The sequence below is a fragment of the Phyllostomus hastatus genome, unplaced genomic scaffold (genome assembly GCF_019186645.2).
Source record: "Phyllostomus hastatus isolate PE091 unplaced genomic scaffold, TTU_PhHast_1.1 phas_scaffold_129, whole genome shotgun sequence".
Taxonomy (NCBI): domain Eukaryota; kingdom Metazoa; phylum Chordata; class Mammalia; order Chiroptera; family Phyllostomidae; genus Phyllostomus; species Phyllostomus hastatus.
In genome coordinates, this window is record NW_025334009.1 from 7,733,145 (window position 1) to 7,746,550 (window position 13,406).

The window sequence follows — 13,406 nt, forward strand, 5'->3', positions numbered from 1 at the left end:
AAGGGGGAGAAGGGCGCATGGACGGAGGGTGTGGCGGGGCCAGAGTAACCCCAGGGGGCCAGAGGGTGGAGAGGCCCCGCCCGCCGTGACCAAACTGTCCAAGATGAGGAACAGCTCTGATGAGCTACCATTGCTGGGAAGAAGGCAATGTGGATATTTCAGAACTTATCAGAAAAGGAAGTCAGCAAAACTGAGTCTGTGATCCCAAAGTGTGGAAGGAAGCATTTGTAGGAAAAACAAAAAACCCAAACCATTCCTTTGAAAGCCTTTCGGAGTCGAATGGAGAACATGTGATGTGGGACCGGTTTTCTCTGAAGATGTGAGCAGCTTGCTGGGCGCACTCTGAGCGTGGCCGAGGGCCGGGCTGGCAGCGGCTGCCGGTGTCCCGCACTGCCTGCAGGGGCGGGAGAGGCGGGGGCGGCGGAGTTTCCACCACCCAGCCTCTAGGGATGAGGGGCTGTGGCAGGGGGCATGGTGGCCCCGATTCTGACCCTCCACCCCTGCCCTCTGCAATATGAATTTGCATTCCTCCCCTAAAGGCGGGGGAGGGGGCATACTTCTCTGCCCCTTGACTTTAGGTTGGGCGGCTTAGCTCGCCTTGGGGACTAGAACGAGGCAGACTGGCGGAGCCTGGGTGGCAAGGCGTCTGACTGTCCCACCTGCCCTCCTGACTGTGAGCAGCAGGCGAGTTGCGGCAGCACTGAGTTCTGCGGTGGCTTCTGACGCCGCGCTGGCTACGTGGGCCAGGAGCCCAGCGCGCGGCCAGGAGCCTCAGCCCACGCATTGCCCCGCGCTCTGCTCAGGGAGGCGCCTCACTCTGGAGGCCTGTGCATGGGGCCGCAGACTGAGAGGGCAGGGCCACCTTGGTAATGAGTCTTCACTGACTCCAGCCCCTGATCCAAATGTCAGCCCCATCCTCACATTCCTACCCATCACGAAAAGAGAACCCGGACATTGAACCATGGGGGTTGTCTGGAAAAAGTAACACTTCTGCTAAGAATACACATGTGACCGTGAACGTTTTGCCAAGTCACCTGCCTCTGGCTCAGGTCTCCTGGCACTTCACAAACACTTACTCATTCATCATTCGCAGGCCCGCGGCTTCTGCCGACTCCCACAGCAGAGAGGGGCCTGGGGACCGGTCCCAGGCGCCTGACAGGGCTCTCAGTGGGGAGAAGGACAAGGAATTACCCGTGGCCTTGTTGGAGAGGCAAGGCACTGGCTAGAAACAATTTCTTATCAGTCTAAGTGCTTGCCTTGTCAGAGCCTGGCTTGGGCTTTAATCCGGCTCAGCTGCTTTCTGACGGTGTTATTTTAGGGAAACCACGTTTTCTGAGCCAGTTTCCTCAGTATAAAACTTTACGCATTGCTGTCAGCGTCCTAGATGATAGCTGTGGGAGGAGAAAACGCCTGGCCCGCTGCTCGCACACGGAGGTCCTCGGGGGTCGGTGTTTTCTTTATCAGAACCCCACGTGCTCGAGGTTGCCGCGTGCGACAGGGCAGGTTGCTAACGGCACAGAGACTCCTGGCCAAGGAGGCAAACGGGGCTGAAGGCCACCCCCTGTGTAGCTGCCCAGAAAGAAGGGGCCCAGCTTCTAACTTGTGCAAAAGGCACATGGCAGCCCTGAGTGCGGCGAGCCCGGGACACTAAAGGTTAAAGATGTGTTAGTGCTGCAACTTCTCTGGGAGAAAGGACACATGATCCCTCATCTGAGCTCCTAGCAAATAACTAACTAGACGGCTTTTTCAAAAAACAGCCAGTTGTTGTTGGTTTCCCCCTGCAGCCTGGAGAGCCTGACTCAGCAGGTCTGCGGGGTGGGGAGGCCTCGGGTCTGCACTTCACTCTGCGTCCCGGGTGCTGTTCGAGAACCACCGAAACGTTTCCGGTCTCTTCCGCCCGGGTCGGGGCTCCCGAGAGCACGATCGGGTGGAATAAACTAACAAATAGGAAGTAATACTCTCCAGCAGGTCAAGTGTAAATCCCAGGGTTAAAAATCCAGGTATACCCCCTGTGTCTCGTTAATAAGAGCTGCAGCGGGCGAGGGCCGCGTAGCAGTTGGGGCAGGGAAAGGCCAGGGCACAGAAGGGGACACACGGCAAGGGGACGGGGCGGCCTGGGAGGTGGCCGGGGCTCTGACATTAGCCCATGGTGCACACTCATGACAGGGAAGAGCTTGGCCACAGAAGGCAATTACGGAAGATGAGACATCGCGCAGGCTGCTGAGACGGGGGAGAGCGGCGGGGATATCTTATTATCTCTGCCTTGCTTAATAGCAGCTAATAGGTGGAAGGGGACAGAACAATGGCGTGTGAAGTTTAATGCCAGTGCAGCCTAATACGCACGCTCTGTTTTTATTTCGAAGAGGAGAAAGGCCCAAATTTTATACTGAAAACAAATGCTAAAAATTAATTATAAAGAAGACCCCAGAGGGCCTGGAGCGTGTTCCCTGGGTGACTGATTAAATGCCTGCCTCATTCCGACTGGTATAAACCCAATCTCTTGGAAGAAGGCCAGAACTACTTGCCAGCGTCCACGGAGACGCTCCAAGAAAATGATCCCGGTGCCAGGGAGGAGAACAGCGTTGTCACCGCTGCCGCTGCTGGAGCCAGGCTCGGCCACGGGGTGGGGCCAGCCCCAGGTGGGGAGGCCGATGGGTTCAGTAAGGTCATCCTGGGTCAAGAGCAACCTCTGTCATCTGAAACTGATGTCGGGATGAGTTGAACGAGGCCATGGCTCGGCCTGGGGTAAAGGGGGCTGCAGAGCGCTCTCTCTCTCTGCAGGCTGGGAGGGGTCGGGGGCTTCCCCCTTCTCACTGCTGGGCTGTGTCTGCGTTCAGAGAGGAGCTTTCTGACTCTCGAACTGCGCAAGCTCCGGCGGAAACTCTGCCTGCTAGGAAGGAAGCCAATGACTCCACTGTCTTTTGAATCTTAAAGTTACTTTTTGATGGCAGGATAACCTTTTCCTTGTTGAAGTAAAACTGAAGGATTACCAAAAAATGCTGGCGTTCCCCCCTTCATGGCTCCCTAACCCCCAGTTCTTTCCTTTCGCCCCCGCAGGTGACTCCTGTGAGCGGTCAGGGGCGGGTCCCCTCAGACCCACAGAGTTCTTCCATGTGGTGTTTTTCCACTGGTGACATCACACTGGGCATGTTTTTCTGCAACTTGCATTTTTCATCCCATGACGGGTCTCAGGAATCAATTCACGTTGGCACATATGCTAACTGTGGCATATTCCAAAATATGGACAGTCTCTCCATGTTTAAAAGAATAAAATATCCATGTTTCTTAGGCTTATTGTTAGGGCTGATCATAATAAGGTCCCAACCTGCATGTTCTACTTTATGTCCCACAGTGGTGCTCCCCCCCCACCCCGCCCTGCCCCCCACAACTTCAGGAAATGATACACAAGCCAGAGGGACCATTTGCAGTTGCCCGCAAGGGAGGGGTGGCATTTCAACGAAGAACTCTCCCCATCACCGGTTCCTCCCCATCCTTGAAGGTCGGCTCACGCCTTCCTTGAGACTCCCAGTCTCCTTTGGGTGCCCCTGGTGTAGGCCCTTCCACTTCTGCTGGGCGTTTGAGCAATTAGCTTACTGTTCTCACTGTCCCATTTTAGCAGTGAGCTCTCCGAGGGTAGGAGTGTGGACTAGGAGTGTGGTAAGTACTCAACAAATTTTTGTTGAATTAAAAAAATAAAAGCAACAAAGGCTTGCTGATTCTCTAGACTGCTAAGGGTGGAGGAGCAATAGTTCGACTGCAAGTAGGACTGTGGATCTATTTTCCTTCTTTTCATCAGCTATCCATCCACCCATCCACCCATTCATCCTGCCACCCATTCATTCACCCACGCACCCACCCATCCACCCACCTATCTATCCACTCACACACCCCTCCCTTTCTCCCCTCTTTGGGGGGAGCCATGAAAAATGTGCCCTTCAGACCTCTGACTGCAGGGAGCTTACTGACTGAGCCACACCGTGAACTTGGATGGGTTAATACAAGAGAAGCATGAGATGGTGGCTGCTGTGTAAGTGTTCAGCACCCGCTTGGTCATAGCAGAGCTGCTCACGTTTGCTGGGGTTCCTCACGGAGCCATGGCCCAAGGGTGCATCCTCTCCTGGACTGCCCACACGCACAGTGGACTTGCCTCTTTTCACTGGGCTTTCATTTGATCCCACTGAGGATCAGGACTCAATCGTTCCTGTTTCAGAGGTAGAGGAAGGAGCTGCAGGGAGAGCCCTGTGGTCTGCCTTGAGGGGCCCCTGGTGGAGTCTGCAAGGCCCACGGGCGCTCAGGCTTCTGCGAGCTCCTCACCTCAGTGGAGGCCAAATGATAAATTGGAATTTTTTTTTTTAAACTAGACTATGCTACTTGGGAAAGATGAGCTCCTACTTTCCTTTCAGTTCTCTTAAGATTCTGAGATTCCACAGCTTCCCCTCATGTGCCCACTTGCAGTTTTAGATTTTATTTATTTTTTACAGAGAGTGGATGGGAGGGAAAGAAACATGGATCAGTTGCCTCTCACGTGCCCCCAGCTGGGGTCCTGGCCTGCAATTCAGGCATGTGCCCTGACCGAGAATTGAACCGGTGACCTTAACCCACTGAGCCACACCAGCCAGGGTCACCCCTTGTTTCAGTTTCAGACAAGCATTTGGGCTACATCCAGTCTAAGGGCTCCCTCTCCTCCTCTCTGAGTCTCGGCCTGACCAGCACTCCCTGGGCCTCCCCGGCCTTCGCCCTCTTGCACCCGAGGAATCAATCCGTCACTCACACTGACTATTGCCACCTCCTTCCCAGCTCTTCTTGGAGGACAGTGGGTGCCCGGAGGGTCAGAGGCAGCTGAGGGTGCCCTCAGAACAGGGCTCAAGACAATGCGCTGGGTGGGCGCTAGGAGGCCGGGCTGCAGGTGTTCTCGGGGGCAGCCAAGATTGCAGACCAGCTGAACGAATGGCCAGCCCCCTCTGAGCTGTCACCCCGTCTGTCCTGCTCACCCTCTTAGGCTCCCACCTCCCAGAACTGATGCTCCCTCCCAGAACCAGTGCCTGCCCCGCATGGGTCTGCCCGCCCTTTCCCCAGGCCCTGCCTGGCCTCCCGCTTCTCAGAGTCCCCCACAACCACTCTTAGGAAACAGGCCTTTCAAAGCGTTCCTGTTCATCAGCAGCTTACCGCCCGCCTTCCTGATTGCTTCTAGTTTTCTCCATTTCCACTCGTGGCCTCGGTGTCAGGGACGCTGGTCCCCACCGCTCTCACGCCCCCTTGGGTCCCCCACCTCTGCTCCTTCTAATCTTCTTCCTGCGTCCCATGCACACTTGCCCTGTCTCAGACCTCCGCTCCCGTCTGGTCCAAGCGGACAGGACCCGGTGTCCCGTGTGCAGCAGCTGCCTGACTCCCACGGTGATGACCCCGCCACGGATCCAGCTGAGCCTCTGGCAGTTCTTAACACAGCAGTTTTCAGGGGTGCATTTGGCCCGTTTTGGCAAACAAGCACTGAGAGCCAGCTCGGGAGTGCCCGGGCAGCGGCCAGCGGTCTGAGAGGCCGGACACGCACACAACCAGGCCGGACCCGAAGTGTCTGGCCGACGGAACTGGTGAACGGAGCGGCTAGGTCTGGGTGCCAGGAGGAAAGCTCGTTCCCCCCTTCATTTTCCACACCCCGATAAATGGGCCCTGGGTGCCGGCCATGAAGGCGACGGCGGATCTTCTTCAAAGAATGAAGATCCCACCAACACGTTTCATTTTTAAAAGTCACATGACTGTGAAATAAATTCCTGTTTGAATGGTGGAAGATAAATTAGAATCTAGGAGACAATCCTCAAGGAATAGAAATACCAGTTGTGTGTGGTGCTTTCCAAAAAAAAAAAAAGGGTCAAGAAAGTATCTTCTTGAACAAATTACGATTCTCCCATAGGGTTAATTTATTAACTATTGTAATTTTTATTCCAAGTGCACAGAAAGCCAGACATGTTTCTCTGCTCTTGGCGTGGAGAAGAGAAACTATGTGCAAGTGTGTTTTGCCTTCCGGATCATCGGATAAGCCCTCAGAAACTTACAGCCTCTGTGGGTGGCACCCCCCCACTCCAATGTCCAGCAAAGTCCCACCCCGCCTTCTGTCTCGTCCTTCTTTGAGGAGACTGAGACGTCACCTGTTCCCCGAGGAGGAGCCGGTGACAGCTGTGCTCTGCCCTATCCCCCTCTGTCACTATCGTTCCCAAATCGTTGCATTTTAAATGTGGCTTCCTCTGTCAGCTGAATAACAGCTCTAATTCTTCCCACTCAGAGATGACGTGACCCCTAGTGTCACCAAAATGTGTTCCAGAAGCCCGCGGTGGCATCACAAGTTCACAGCCCCCCGCCCAGCCCCGGGGTGAGTGGGATCTGTAGGAACCAAGCCTCTCACTTCACAGGCAAAACCCAGCGGGCCATCCTGAGAAAGGGTCAGCTAGCATGTGAATCGATTCAGCCAAGTGCAAGTCCCCCATCCCTCCAGGCCACCGATTTCTAGTATTTCCTTTTCTTTCCACTGATCCATCTCACAGGGACTGTCTGCCAATAGGCTGCCATTTCTATGGTGTTTCTTGGGGTGAGCATTCCCCTTTTCTAAATCAGCATCGTCTGACACTGAGCAAAATGTGCGAGCGTTGCTGGACACAGCCGGGGGAATTAGAATGTGAAGCGGGCACAGAGCTCCCCTGGTGCGTGCGCACTCACGTCCTTCCCCCTGCACCCGCTTTCCGGGACGAAACAGAAGCCCCAGCCCGTCCGCGCGAAGGGGCATCGACGGCGAGCATCCCCGTCGCCCCATTAATCATGCTTCGCGCACGCGTCTGACGGTGTTATCTCTGCTCCCAGTCCCGGGAGTCTGTAATTTCACCCGGGCGCTTCCCCCCCAAAGACTGAATCAAGTCTGTACACCATCTCTCCCAACTTCCTTTGTGCCTCCAAATTAGAAAACCTAAATGTCACTTTTCTCAGATATGAAATCCTCTCCAGGCCGACGGAAAAGAATGAGGCAATTAACTTCCCAGGTAAATTCTAGTGTGGTGGGGAAAACATCACACCTGAAGAAGGGGTTAAAAAAGAAAACGGTCTCCACAGCCGACATCCCTTGCTTAAGACCAAAATGATGAATGCGGCTCTGGGGGCCCCTGTCAAATGACCGGGCGGGCGGCGGAGACTCGGCGTCCCCTCGCTGCCAGCTGGCTCCAGAAATGGCTATTTCTATGCTGCTGGGAACACCAACGGGCTGTTTGATGAGGCAGATCTGTGGCTTGTTTCTTTGCTTTTCTTCCTTTTCCTCCCGTTTGGGTACCTTTTTTTTTCCCCCCAAGTTTTCTAAGGAAGCAAGTTCCATTTCTGAATCTCCAGCGGGGCCATTATGGTCTCACAGAGGTGAACCCTCGGCGCCAACGAAACACGCGGCGTTCTGTGAGTGAGTCCAGTAATTACGAGGAGGCAGCCCCACGCAGAAACAAAAGGATGGAGGCAAGGTGCCAACCAGTTACTGAAATCTTAACAGGTTTTCTTTTCTTTCCAGGTTTGATTAAACCTGGGCTTAAAATGGGCAGTCTCCTGCTTCTGCGTCAGTGAAAATGAAGACACAGGCTCCAGTGCACGCTTCTTGACCATAGCCCCGTGGTCACTGGAGTGGGGAGGGGACCTGCTGCCTGCATTTGACTGAATTTCCGAACCCCAGTCCGGTCCGACAGGGGCTGCACCGGGCCTGGAGCCCAGGAGTTCCTGTGGCCACAGGGCGTTCAACAGTGTCCCCCGTGACCGAATGTCCTAGAACCTGCCCAGAGGTGTTCGTGGGTCTCCAGAGAGCTTGACCTCAGCATGCAGAACAGCACGCAGAGCAGGGCTGCAGCTGGCACGCACAGGAGTGTCCTGAACGCAGGCAGGATGCACCTCAGAAGCAGTTCCAGATCAGGGCACTGGCAGGTCCCATCGCCTTAACTCGACGGCTGTCCCTTCAGTAACAGACGTGGGGGGCACAGCACATGGAAGCTCTGTGAGCTTTCCGTCCTGCCCAGGCCAGTGCCGTCTCCTTGGGTCTCTGTGTGGCTGTGACCCTGGGAAGGTGAGCCTGGGGTTCAGAATCCCCTTCCAGCTAGAAGGACTGGCGCTGGGCTCCCGAGAGACAGGAATGTGCAGTCACTGGGCCCGGTCAGCAGTTCTCACGGGGCGCTGGGGGTGGGGCGCAGGGGTTCTAAGAACTCCCCGCAGCTGCTCCAACCCCCGGTTCCCTCTCAAGCGGCTCATTCTCATCCCTCCCCCAACACGTCTCCCGCCACCATCTAGGCATCCTCCTGTCCCACCGATGAGGGTCCCCTTTCTCATTCCAATCTCCCTGTGGACCCCACATTTCCGAATCAGCTCGGAGCATTCCTCAAAAACCTCAAAAAGCAGCAAGTTCCACAAGAATCCCAGCTTTTGCCACAGCGACGCCTGCTCCCCAGCTTCACAAAAGGGACCAGGCAGGACGGGAGTGCCAGCAGCCACACACAGCTGAACGCAAGACGGCTGCGGCTGGACGGGGTGCCCTGGGGGGGGCAGGGAGGGGAGGGCTGGCGTGCTCAGTAAAGAGGACAGGACCCCTGCTCCCGTGATCCTCAGTTGCAAATCTTTTCAGCTGGTTTGCGGGCACTTCTCCCACCTCTCCAGCCCCGGCAGGGCCGTGCCCTCCTGCTGCTGGTCGTGATGAATCTGCCTAGCGAGACAAACAGCCACTCGACTCCCACTCAGGCTCCCGGTCTGGGGCAGAAGCAGCCCCTGGCTGGCTCCCAGAAGCCCCAGCTGGCAAATAAAACCTTAAGGATTCAGAGGAGCCCGGCAGGGCGTGCGCGTGTGCGTGCATGCGTGTGTGCTGGTAGGTGTGGGGGCTGAGGGAGGGAGGAGAGCACACCCACCCCCCACCCACCCCCGAGCCCCTGCTCCCCTGCTCCCCTGCTCCGGAGAGCTGCGAGCAAAGGGGTGTGAGCAAACGGAGGAGCCGGAAGGGCAGCCTGGCGACCCGCTGCTCTCAAAGGCTCCGGCAGGCAGGCTCTCCCCGTGACGCATCCGCTTCATCCTCAGGACTACTTAATGCCTTTTATCTGCCACAAATGTTCTTGTCAGGGAGCTGTAGGTGTTAGATGTTCAGGCAGACTCAGGGCTGTGAGCACACACGCCGTCTTTTGAAAAGCACATTTGTCTCACTTAAAAACAAACAAAAACGACACCCCTGCCTGCCTTAAAGTACTTCTCTGGGAATAAATAGCCTGCCTCCGACTTCCAAGCTCCGGGTTCACTACCTCCGGATGGAGGAGGGCCTTCTCCCCGCAAAGCAAGCAGCCCCGCAGCCCCGAGGCTGCAGCTTGGAAGCCAGGCGGGGTGGACAGGAGCTGGGACGGGACAACGGACGTGCGGGCTGGGCCAGGACACTGTCAGGGCTGGCTGGCCCAAAGCTGGGGCACCAGGAGCGTGCCTGACACAGGGCCATGGTGGGGGGTGGGGCACAACAGCCGGAACGGCCCCCAGAAATGGTGAAGCAGGATGGATAGAATGTTAGTGAAACCAAAGGGTGATTAATCCACAGAGGTCCCTGTTCTCTACCTCTCCTTTAGCCGCTGAAAACATAAGGTGGTTTCCCAAATTCCCAAGCCACTTTAAAAGACTCAGGGAAGTCATTCACCTCCCGGCACAGAGGGGGGAAGTCCGACTTGGGGCGGGAGAGGGTGGCAGCAAGTGGGCAGCCGAACAAGGTAACCAATGCGAGGAGGCGTGGTGAACATGGGGGAGGAACTCCATCACACCCAGAATTGAGGAGAGTCACAATGGTGTGGCATTTGGGCCACAGATGCCTGGGGCAGGGGAGGAAGAGGGGCCTGTGGAGAGGACATCCAGATCTCTGGGACACCCGTGGGGGCCCATGAGCAGGCGTGGGGCCTGAGGACTGCCAGCCACAGCCACAGGGGGCCGGTGGCCGCAGGCGGAGGGGCTGGCACGCCTTCCTAAAATCCCCTTGAGGGGGAAACTGTCATCAAATGCTTCCGGGGGCAGAGGACCAGCTCCAGGGAGGGAGGCTGACTGGGGGCGGGGCGGGGGGTGCTGGACAGGAACATCAGCACTGAGACGCATGGTGGAGGTGGGATTCACAGGATGGGGGCCGGAGCCAGGACAGAGGCAAACAGCCATGTCTAGAGTGAGAGGCTGGGGGCGTGGCTGGGACGCAGGGCACTGCAGACGTTGTGGGGGACAGGTGGGACATACCCAGAGGCAAGAGAAGCATCTTGGAGCAGAACTGTACCTCCCTGTTGCTGGACCTTCTTCTCTGTGCCCCGCACACACCTCAGGGCTGAGGTCAAGGTCACGTACGCTGTGAGAGGCCAACATCCAGCCGCTACTGACCCAGCATCATCCGATGCTGTGGGGCTGAAAAATCACAGGCCAAAAGCGAGCCTGAAGCAAAGACCTTGGTGGGGTCGAACATGAAATGGGAGACCCAGAGACCGTGGTGAAGGCCCGAGAGAGCTGAGGACTGAGTCAGCTTCCTGACTCAGAAGCTGGCATTTCACAACCGGTGGGACGGGCAGGTCAGCGAGCGGCCCAGGAAAGCGGCCTCCGGCGTCAGTCACTGGGCCGCTCTGGCCCCGGGAGCCCAGGGGGCCCTTATGGACCTTGTTGTCAGATGCACGTGCTGAAGCTATGACAGCGCTGGGTTCCCAGCAGGAAGGGGGCGGTGGAAGCCCCCTGTTCTCACTTGCTGCCTCCCACAGCCGCTCCCAACGCCTGTATTTTTAAAGCCCCAGCTCCCCTCAGGGGCAGGGGTCCAGCTGGCAGCCCTGGGTCTCCAGTCTGGTCCCTCCCCCCTCCCCCTGCCTCCCCTCCCCCGTTAATCCACAGAACTCCCACAGCGTACCTCCAGGCACCCGACCTTCTCAAAGGAACCCCATGGCCGTGAGGGCCAGGAGAGTCTGCAAAATAAAGTGACTAACCTTTTTGCCTCATGTTGCAAATTTCACATAAAAGGAGAAAATACAGCCCGGAAAACGTGCCCCTCTGGGCACTGGCGGGGCTCCTGGCTGGCTCCCTCTGCTTGTCCGCTTTCGGAAGGCGGCTTGGTTTTCTCCCGTAAATGCACACTTCCGGCGGAACGCTTTGCCCGTCTCACCGCCCCCACAACTGCAGGGCATCCCGTCTTGGGTTACTGCACTTAGATCAATACCGCTTGTTTTGGGAAATGCAATAAACAGCTGAAAGCGACGCTCTCCCCAAGGTTACAGTTCACAGGGCACTGACCTCTCAAGACAGCCCCGCACTTTCAGAAGAGACAGCCCATGGGTCCCAGGGGTCTGCCCTCCAGGGGGTCTGCACATCCCACTTCATTGTGCCGACCCTCAGGGCCTTCCCTCTGTCGTCTTCCCCTTCACCCAAAACATTCGTGTTTGTGCTTTTCTCAGGAAAAAAAGTCTAGCTGCCCACAAAACAAACGACCATAGCAAACTACACGCACAAAGTGCTCCTCAGGCACGGAACAGATCTCTGCGACCCTGAGGAGCTCAAGGCCACGCCTGTTTTGTTTGAAGTCGTCTTGGGTCATCGCTAGTGGTCGCTTGTGCTGTCGCCGATTCCAGTCCTCAGTCCGCGCCTGGAACCGGGTGGGGAGGGGTCGGGAGCAGCAAGGGCTGCTCCCAGCATTCTCCGGCGCACTCGCCTGGCGTCTGGTACAGGGGACATGCAGTCACTTCTTTTTTAATCCTTGCCCGAGGACATGCCTATTGACTTGAGAGAGAGGGGAAGGGACAGAGAAAGACGAGGAGAGAAACATTGTTTGGTCGCCTCTCATAGGCATCCTGACTGGGGACCAAAACCTGCAATCTAGGCATGTGCCCTGACTGGGAATTGAACCTGCAACCTTTTGGTTGACAGGAGGACGCTCCAGCCAACTGAGCCACAGCTGCCAGGGCACAACTTTTTGAATGAATGGCCAAATATCAGTTTCTGCAGCTTTGGTAGGACCGGCTATATGATTTCTTTTGTCTTTTCTTTTCTTTGTCTTTTTCTTTTCCTTTTTTACATTAATGAAAATCCTCTTGTTGAGGGGAATGGATGGGAGGATCTGGAAAACACGGGAAAGATGGCAAATGCGTTGCTCTCGAGACAACCCTCCACCTTCTCGTGCCCTTGGCAGACATTAATAATCAATTACGGGGCTCCTGCTGTGAGCCCTGATTAGGTCTCTTCTGTCATCTCAGATGCCAAGCCCGATCAATGGGCAGCGTCCCCCTTAAGTACTATGCGGAGAAGGATCCAGTTGACTTCTCTGTGTCAGATCCAGATTTTTTAACGCGACACTTAAAAAAAAAAAAGGATTGCAGGATTATTTCTCTGGTTTTAATGTCACCTCTTTTATTTTTAAACCCGATTCCTTCCTTCGCTGATATTTTTTCTCCTTGCTCTTCTGCCTCATCCCGTCTAAACGTAACTGTGTCTGATGGCCCGGCTGACTGTCCCTGCGGGTGCCCGCTGCTCCCGCCGGGTGCCCACCCCTCCTCCATGTGTGTGGGGCGGCATGCACATCCCACGCCGGCGGCAGCCCCTCCCCAGAGGCAGGGAGCGGACATCCTGGTGAGAAACGCTGTCATTCCCCTCAGTCCACAAACACTCCCGTTTGCCCCTGGAGCCTCAGTGACAGGACCCCCATGCTGGATCCTCAGCACAGCAGACCCCCTCATCGGCTAGGGCTTCGGAGGAGCCAGATGGCCCCCAGCCGGACCCTTGGCCATCACCCTGGCTGCTGCCAACGGCCTACCTTTCAACTGGGAGTGGTTCTTATAGGGACACACCTGAAGTTCCCGTGTACGAGGTGGCTATAGACGATGACACCGTGACACATCTCAGAAGATACGATGAGTTGACAGGAAGGGAAGAAAACAAGACTTGTCCCCGCCCTCAGGAGGCTTAGACTATCGTGGGGCAGACGACGCCAACTGTGTGGCAGGAAGATGGAGCTAAACCATGACTGTGGGCGCCCCATCTCGCCCCCTGGAAGATCAGAAAGCACGAGAGGGGTCTCCCTGCCCCCCCATGGGGTAAGTCGGGGAGCACAGGGCCTGAGGCTTCACTGACTTTTGGAGAAAGTTAAAGAGGTTTTGATTGCTACATTTTCAAAACCAAGAGGGGGAAAAACCCCAATGGGGGAAGGTGCTGGGTCTCTCCGAGGCTTGAGCCAGCCACGCGGGGCCTGGGAGAAGCACCCTGCTCCCGAGCACTGCTGCGGGGCCGGAGGCTGAGTTCTGGCGGCCGCAGGGCAGGGACTCGGGAAAGTCTCCGAACTTGCCCACAGTCCCACAAGCAGGAAGACAGGGCGTCAGGTTCTCTTTCTTCTCAGCCTCTCAGCTTCCAACGGCCCCAGCGCTGGGTCTTGG